This window comes from Erythrolamprus reginae, chromosome 7, assembly GCF_031021105.1.
Source record: "Erythrolamprus reginae isolate rEryReg1 chromosome 7, rEryReg1.hap1, whole genome shotgun sequence".
NCBI lineage: Eukaryota > Metazoa > Chordata > Lepidosauria > Squamata > Dipsadidae > Erythrolamprus > Erythrolamprus reginae.
The window spans coordinates 34,338,178-34,347,497 of NC_091956.1; positions in this window are offsets into that span (position 1 = coordinate 34,338,178).

The window sequence follows — 9,320 nt, forward strand, 5'->3', positions numbered from 1 at the left end:
GTTTGTTTATTTATTTTTTCTGTGCCGCCCAGTCCCAAAGGGACTGCCGCTCAGACACTATACTTTTCCGCCCCCCCCCCCCCCAAAAATAGAGGGAACACTGCTGGCCACAAGAAATTGTCTCACTGGAGCAAAATCTGTTGGGCAGCAAGTTGTGGGACCACTACTGGGTGAGGTAAACCTTGCCTGAATAGCTACATCATGCTATTGCCATTGTGCAGGTTTGTTACTTGCATAGATGATGATGTAACAATATTTCAGCAACTTTTCTGAAGATAGCAAGGTGCCTCAAGGCATTTCGTCCTATTCAGGGACTAAAAGCAAGACTTGATGCCTCTGTAGTGAGAGAGTAATGACAGTCCAAGATTTATTCCATACCTTTCAAGGTAGCTAAGATTAAGAAACCAAGTATTCTAGCAATGCTTTATATAGCAGAATAACAAAATCTTAAAAGCCTTCTCTTAAATAGACCAAGATATTTTGAGTTTCAGTCTCCTTTTTCTCAGAACTGAGTAATCTTTCATAAAGTCCCTCTTCAGGGTTTGTTAATTCCTTCTCTCTTCTCAAGACCGATTGTTCATTCCTTCTAAATGACTTCTTTTCTTTGGCGAAATAAAAATTATGTCCATGTGAACCAACTAGAGGTGGGTTCTTCCCGGTTTGGACCAGTTCACCCAAAACGGTAGCAAGCCACTAGTGATGTCACGACAATGTCATGGGACCTGTTTGGTTAGTGTCAGTCTGTGGGCACTGTCGTATATTTTTTTGAACAACATTTTTTTATTTTTTTCAAGTTTTTTTTCCTTCTGTGCATGTGCAGAAGCAGAGTTTCTGGCACTGCACATGCGTCACCATCTTGCTTTTGGCTTGGGATGTTTTTGGATTTTTTTGCACAGTGTGCTCACCCACGAGGCGCAGCCACGCGGCACGGTAGGAAGCGAACCAGTAGCAAGGTAAGTTAGAACTCAGCCCTGGAACCAACCTGAAAATTCAAGATTCAAGGAAGCTATAAATAGTTTGAGATGAGTTTTGGTTATGACCTATAAAGCCCTACATGGCATCGGACCAGAATACCTCCGAGACCGCCTTCTGCCACACAAATCCCAGCGGCCGATTAGGTCCCACAGAGTTGGCCTTCTCGGGGTCCCATCGACTAAGCAATGTCGGAAGAGCCTTCTCTGGGGCGGCTCCAGCCCTCTGGAACCAACTCCCCCCAGAGATTAGGACTGCCCCACCCTCCTTGCCTTTTGTAAGTTATTAAAAACTCATCTTTGCCATCAGGCATTGGGAAATTAACACGCACCCCAATTCCCAAGGTTGGTGTATGGTTTGATTGGATTGTGTGATTATTTTATTATAAGGGTTTCAAATTGTATTTTTTTAAAAATTGGATTTGTACACTGTTTATGTTGTTGTGAGCCGCCCCGAGTCCTCGGAGAGGGGCGACATACAAATCTAATAAATTATTATTATTATTATTATTATTGTTGTTGTTGTTGTTGTCTGAGAGCAGATTAATTCAGTTTGACTACTTTGAGGTTTTTAAAAAAATTGTTCTAGGATCTCATACAGTAGCTTCAAAAGCACATGTAGCTGCTTCTTTGTTTGGCTGAATAGATGAAAACAAAATACCTTAACGGGTCATTAATCCTGAGATTTCAGCTGGATATTTTCAAGGTTTTCTGTAAGCTAACTGAGATAAATAGCTACAGAAGCTGGCCCCAGAGAAAGAAGCTGACACAAAATCTATGATATTTAAAACCTTGCCATTCATTATTAGAAACAGGAAACATTTAGGCAAGCTTCTGTCTTCACTGAGTATCAATATATTCTTTGCCAAAAAAGACTAATCAGAGGTGGGATTCACATAATTTACCTACCAGTCTGTCCAGCACCCAAACTTCCCAAACCGGTCCAAACCAACCGAATTCCACTTCTGGCCTTATTGAAACAGATCTTTTAAATAAATTTGGTTTAAAACTGCTCATCTTGTTGCTAATAATGCTACTACTATTATCTCAGGTTATGAATATTGAAATCACTCTTTAAAAGAAAAAATACTAAGAAACATTCTGAAGGGGAAACTCTTTAGAAATATAAAAGAAAGAGAAAAAAAGAAGAAAGGGGTTAAATATATTATTCAAGCACATGTTAAATATCATTTCTCTATATAGTGGCTAATCCTTTAAAAGCAGCCCTGTTTTAACATGTCTTTTGGCTTTCAGTATTAAAATATGGATATACTTCTTGTTATGCTGATGCTTGAATATATTTTTGCTCTGTTAATTTCTACATTGTATTTTATGTTGTATTCTTTTTTACTTTTACAACTTCCAGCTTCTTGGCCCAGATGAAAATGTAAACCAAAAGGATAATTACTTATGAAATGTCTCCTTTTTACAAGCATCTGGATCCATTCTTCACTTTATGAGAAAACTGTCTCTACACAGTTTATTTTCAAAAACCATTCAATGTAAAAAGATATACAAGTATTTCTTATTCAGAATGCTGAATCATTCATTGATTAACATTTGATGGTTGATATTTTGCAGTTATTCTCCTCTAAGATGAAAAAGAACTTCTTAACTGACTGCAAACCAAAACTATTTTCATATAATTATTAGAAAAATAGTAATATATCAAATTAATTCATCAATGTAAACAGCCACAAATTTTCTACAAATTCTAACGGAAGCAAACTATTCTCTAAGTAATTACTAATTTAACAGTTATGCTTTTGACTATCAATCTATGTTGATTATGTTCAGCAAAACTAATGCTAGTAATTTTAATGCTGTTTAAAAAGTTCTAACATGAAATATGCAATTGTCTAGTTAGTTTAAAATGAACTTATTTAGTTGGCTGCTACAGGGTGTTATAATAGTCTGCATTGCATTGTTGAATGCAATAGTTAGTACAATTATTACAATAGGTAGTAATAGTCTGTTACAGATGATTAATATCACATTGTATCACTGTAGTATACAAACTAAAACAGAAATCATCCACAATAGCGCCCCCCAACCTTTTGGGCATCGGGGGCCAGTTCCGTAGAGAGAGATTTTTCTGCAGACTGGAGGGGGCATAGTTTCATTTTCTGTTTGCATCCCATGGATGGGGTTTTGCTTGTTTGTGCAGGTTGTTTACTGGCATTCCATGGACCACTGCCAGTCCATGGACTGGGAGTTGGGGACCCTGTAAACACTATAAACAGCCACAATTTCAGGCCTGCTTCCATTAAAAAATTAAGAAAGGAAACTGCCAACTCCATTGATTAGAGAAGAGGTACTTTTACTAAGTTTGAAGTGATAACAGCAAAAACAATGCAAGGTCTGATTCAAATGTGCAAAAATTACAGATTGAAAGTCACCCAAATCTCTTCCCTCAAATTCCAGCACAAAGTCCAATCGATGCTAGTATGATGTTGTGGAAAATACCCCCTTCAGGTATTTCTCCCATCTGGAATCTCAGGAGGGTTGGCCTTGACAGAGTGTAAACACCTCCCTTCAGCAGTGCCATAATTCATAAGTTCAAACCTACCTTTCAGTTCTCATGGTACTACAACTGTGCACTTTCCCATCCCAAATACCCGAGGCCACCATCCCTGTAACTATGGCAGACAATGGCAAGCATACTGAAGAAACCGGTGCAGGAGATCTGGCTGACACACCATGTTGGAAAGACAGGTAAGCAGGCAGGATGACTAGCAGAAAAACAAATAAATATATTAAGAAGTGAAAGATGTGGGGAACATAACAAAAGTAAGAATGCCTCAACAGTATCTATACCAGTGATGGCGAACCTATCATGTTTCCCTGAAAATATGACATGTCCTGATAATAAGGCCAACAGGGCTTTTCAGAATATGTGTTGAAATGACACCCCCCCCCCAAAAAAAAATAACCCTTCCCACTAGTTTCCGGGAAAAGGAGGGGACATGCCAGGAGCTACTGTTTTTGTGATGGGCACTCTTGGCTGTGAGAGCAAGAGCAAGCAAGAGGGTATGTGCACATCCTACCGGACTTGCTTGGCTCCTCTAGGCTCTGCCTACAACAGTTTGAAATGTGGTCCTGCCTGTGAGGAAGAAGAGTTGAGCATCAATTCCTGCCTCACCACCTCCTTGCAGACAGGGGCACATTTAAAATCGCTGCCAGAAACAGCCCAGAGGAGCCTGGCTGTTCCTGCAGGGGATTCCCATGCACTGCCCTTGCCTGCATCCACCGTTGAAGAATGTGGGGAGGGGAGGTGGAACATAAGCAGCCCGAGCCAATGAGCAAGTGAGGGAAGTGGCAGGAGGCAGAGCCAAAGGGGTGGTGACAGGGACATCTGCTGCTCAAGCCCTGCGCTTGTGATCTCCTCCTCACAGGCAAGGACATTTTTCAAATTGCCATAGACAGAGCCCATACTCACCTCTCGTTTGCTCTCTCTCACTCCCGTCCAAAAGAGTGCCTATCAGAGAAAGAACGGCTCCCAGCCAGGAGAGAGAACAAACAGGAGGCGGGTGCATGCACACACACTGCCGGACTAGCCACTTTTCCTGAAAAAAACATTTCTGCTAATTATTGTATTTTTCAGAGTATAAGACACACCAGAATATAAGACGCACCTTAGTTTTTTGGGAGGAAAATAGGGAAAAGAATCTGCTTACCAGGTATTCATCTGGGTAGCGTAGTCTGGTCACTATAGCACATTATTTTATCCCTGGGTTAAGGGCTTAAAAAATTATTCTGAGATAGTAACAGTGAAAGAGCTTGCAAGCCACTAAGAGCTGGGAACATCATTTGCACCTAGAAAGAAACAGCCTTAGCAAGTAGAGCAAAGAGAAAAACCCTGCAGAGATTTAGGGCTTGGAAAACATTCTTCTTTGTAGAGCTTGCAAAGAGCTTGCAAGCACATAAGAGCTGGGAACATTGTTAGCACCTGGTTAGGGCTGGAAAGAAACTTACTCAGAGCAAGTTAGAGCAAGGAAACAAATCCTGCAAAAACTTAGGACTTGGAAAACATTCTTAACAGAGAGAAACAATGAAAGAGCCTGCAAGATAAGAGCTGGGAAGATCGTTAGCAGCTAGTTAGGGCTGGGGGGAAAAGGGCTAGATTCAGAGTATAAGACGCACCCTAATTATCAGCCTCTTTTAGGGAGGGAAAAGGTGTGTAAGTACGGTAAGTGTTTTCTTTTAGTATTATAGCAAACTTAATCTGCTGCTATTCTTCAGCTTTCCTAATCCGCTCCCTTCTATTTGGGGGGATATTTTTCTAAAAAACAGAACAGATTCTTTATCTTGAATTGCAAATAACCGACTTTTCCTCCTGCACGATCTTGTTGTTTCTAGCTCTCCTTCAGCTTGTGGTAGCCATATTTGCTGCCTCAGTTCCACACCATCAGCTAGGGGTTCACCAATTTGGGGTGGAGAGAAGAGGCTCCCCTCTACCCTCCTGGTGGTCCCCCTTCGCTTTCCCCCTTGTACGAGGGCACTTAGGTCCAACTTTGGACCCTCAGGCATGGAGTGTTCAGAACTGGCCATGGTATTCACAGTCCCAGCTTCCGATCATGCTGGAGAAAGAACCAGAAATTCTATGCTGTGCAGTATTATAAGCAAAATAATATATTCCATAATATTGCTGCACTGCATTTTATTAAAGACTCTCCGAGTCTTCGGAGAGGGGCGGCATACAAATCCAAGTAATAAATAAATAAATAAATAAATAAATAAATAAATAAATAAATAAATAAATAAATAAATAAATAAATAAATAAATAAATAAATAAATAAATAAATAAATAAATAAATAAATAAATAAATAAATAAATAAATAATTCACATTCACTGGCAAAACTGCAGTGATTTTATAAAAACTGAACATCACTTAGTCTAATAGAAGAAATGAACCAATAGAACAATTTGCCTCCTGAAAATTCATAGTAAATAGCAAAAATTGCCACAGTCTGCCCAAACATGAGAACTTATGACCATGTCTATGGAATCAGCGCTACCAGAATGAGACGGAAGTGCGGGAACGGAAACGCCCATGGCAAGCACGCCCCAGTGTAGGATTTGACTTCTGCGCATGAGCAGAACCTGAATCTCACACGTGGATGCGTGCAAGAGAGATTTCTGGCTTTTTTGTTTTGGAAACTGGCCGAAATAAGATAACAGTCGCCAGTTGCTATGTCGTGCCATCTGCAGAACTGCGCACAATTAGCTGTACTAACAGAAACCCACTACGTACTGCATAGAACCAGAGTGAACCGGGAGGAACCCATCTCTGATACAGATCCTTCACTCACTCAAAGATGTTGAAGCACCTTTGACAGAGTTACAGCATCGAGCCTTTTGGGTATGATGCAACAAGCTTTGAACCCTTGGATTGGAGATTTTCTGCCCTTCTGCCTTGCAAATCCTCTTAAGCTCAGTCAGGTTGGATGGCAACCATTGATGGACAGCCATTTTCAGATCTCTTAAGAGATGTTCAATAGGGTTCAAGTCAGGGCCCTGGCTAAGCCACTGTATGACAGTGTCCCTAAGCCAATGTCCTGTATTGTCTTGACTGCATGCTTAGGATAATCATCATGGGGATACCCTGTACTTTGCTCCATTCAGCTTTCCCTCAACTCTGACCAGTCTCCCAGTCCCTGCTGCTGAAAAACACCCTCACAGCATGATGTTGCCTCCACCATGTTTTACTGTTGAAATTATATTGGGCAGATGGTGAGCAGTGCATGGTTTCTTCCAGATATAACATTTAGAATTGACAACAGTTCCATCTTGGCTTCATTAGACCAGAGAACCTTATTCCTCACAGAGTGTCTTTCAAGTGCTTTTTTTTTTTTTTTTTTGCAGATTTCAAGCAGTCTTCCACATGTTTTTCACTGAGGGTATGTTTCCCCCAGCTACTCTGCCATAAAGACCAGATCGGTAGAGGGTCACAGTGATGATTATTCTGGAACTCTGTCCCATCTCCACAATGATCTCTGGAGCTCAGTAGAGTAACTAACAAGTTCTTAGTCCCCTCTCTTACCAAGGCCCTTCTCCCCCAATTGCTCAATTTGATCAGGAGACCAGCTCTTGGAAGAGTCCAAGTTATGCCAAACTTCTTCCACTTGAGAATTATGGCGGCCATTGTTCTCTTAGCAACCTTCAATGCAGCAGAAATTTTATTGTAGCCTTCCCCAGATCTGTGGCTTGCAATAGTCCTGTCTCTGATCTCTACAGACAGTTCCTTTGATCTCATGGCTTTTGCTCTGCTACAGTATGCATTGTCAGCTGCGAGGCTTTCTATAGAGGGATGTGTGCCTTCCCAAATCACTTCCAATCAATTTAATTTACCGCAGGTGGACTCCAATCAAGATGAAGAAATGTGTCAGCAACAATCAAGAAACATATCAGCAATGATCAAGACAAATGACAAACATCTGAGCTAAATTTCAAGTGATGTTGCAAAGGGCCTGAATATATCTTCTTTACTGATATATAAGTATAACGTATATAACTATCTAAGTTTAACTTTACTTTACTCTATGGTTACAACATGAGTCTTTTTTAAATAATCTGTACTGTCTAATCAACAAAATCATCAAAACTTCATTTTTTTTCTATAGGAACTTTCCAATCAGAAATAAACATACCGTATTTTTTGCAGTATAAGACACACCTTTTCCCACACTAAAAGAGGCTGAAAATTTGGGTGCACCTTCTACTCTGAATATAGCTTTTCCAAAACTTTTCCCCCCAGCCCTAACACACTAACAATCTTCCTGGTTTGCAGTCTTTTTCATTGCTACTCCCTCTGAAGTTTTTTCCCCAGCCATAAGTATTTGCAGGGTTTTTTGCATTGCTACTAGCTCCAAATAAGGCTTTTTAAAGCCCTAACCAGGCTTAAATAATAACCAGGGGACAAAATAATGTGCTGAAACCAGTGGTGGGCTACAAGCCAGAATGCTAAATTGCACTTGCCGCCGCGGCTCATACGTTCTTGAGAGGCCAGCGCGATTTTGCTGCTGCACCTGTGAAGGTACCAAAATTGCACATGGAGCCGCAGGTGTGCCCGTGTTTTGGCATGAGCAGAAGCAAAAAACCCCACCAAGACACAGGCGCACCTGCGGCTCTGTGCACGATTTTGGTACCTCCACAGGTGCAGCAGCAAAATCGTGCTGGCCCAACAAGAACTTACGAGCCGCCGCAGCGAGCACAATTTAGCATTCCGGCTCGTAGCCCACCGCTGGCTGAAACTGACCAGACTAAGGATGCTAGACAGGTGAATACTCGGTAAACATATTTTTCCCACATTTTCCTTGCCCAAAACTAAGGTGCATCTTATTCTTCGGTGCATCTTATACTACCAAAAATACGGTAGTTAATATTTTCTTTGCTCAAGGAAGTTGATTTAGCTATCTCAATAAGTTCCATCAACTTCAATAAAACTTTTTTTCTCCAATAAAAACTAGCAATAGTAATTGAAAATGAAGTACATTTTTCCAGTATGTAGCAATTTCTCCTGGCATTTAAGTAGAAATATAGATTCTGGACAATTTAGTTAAGAGAACAGACAGAACAACTCTTAAATTATCTTCATATTCAGAGTTCTGGAAAAAAAATGAAACTGATGTCTCACCATGGCAACACAGCAGCAAGCAAGAGGAAGCAAGATAAAGTTGGAGGAAGAAAGATAAGTTGAAGAGAGAGTTTCCTAAACATAAAAACATTTAGGGACTGGAACAAATTACACAGGAAGTTGTAAAGTCCTCATCACTAGAAGTGAACTTCTTTAAAAATAGATTATTATGTAAACATAAGTCAGACTGTTTCAATGCTGTTTTGTACAGTGCAATAAGTAGGATTATCTGTTATTTATTTATTTATTTATTGGATTTCTATGCCATTCCTCTCCAGGGACTTGGGGTGGCTCACAACATATAAAATATACAGTATACAACATCTTACATCCAATTAACATTCTCTCAACAAATTCATTGGGCAGGGGGCAAGGCTCTAATAGCCCCAGGTGTACTAGTCAGTACTCATCTAGGTGGATCAATGCTATGGCAATTTAAAAGATTCAATTTGGGGGGGTGGTATAATTTTTGCCAGATGTTGGCGGGGAGATAATGCCTTGCAGGAAGCCAATAAAGAAGACCTCTTGCTCACCCATGCCCTGCAACTTCTGCATTAAGCACTTGAGAGTCGGAGAGCTCATGGGGATGTCATAGAGAATTGTGCCCTCTCTGCAACCCCAACTGTGATTCCTGTACTTCAGCAGGGGACAACTCTGGCTGCAGACATCCCAGCAGCCATAGCTGCTGCAGCCCAGCTCCCCCGTTGAGG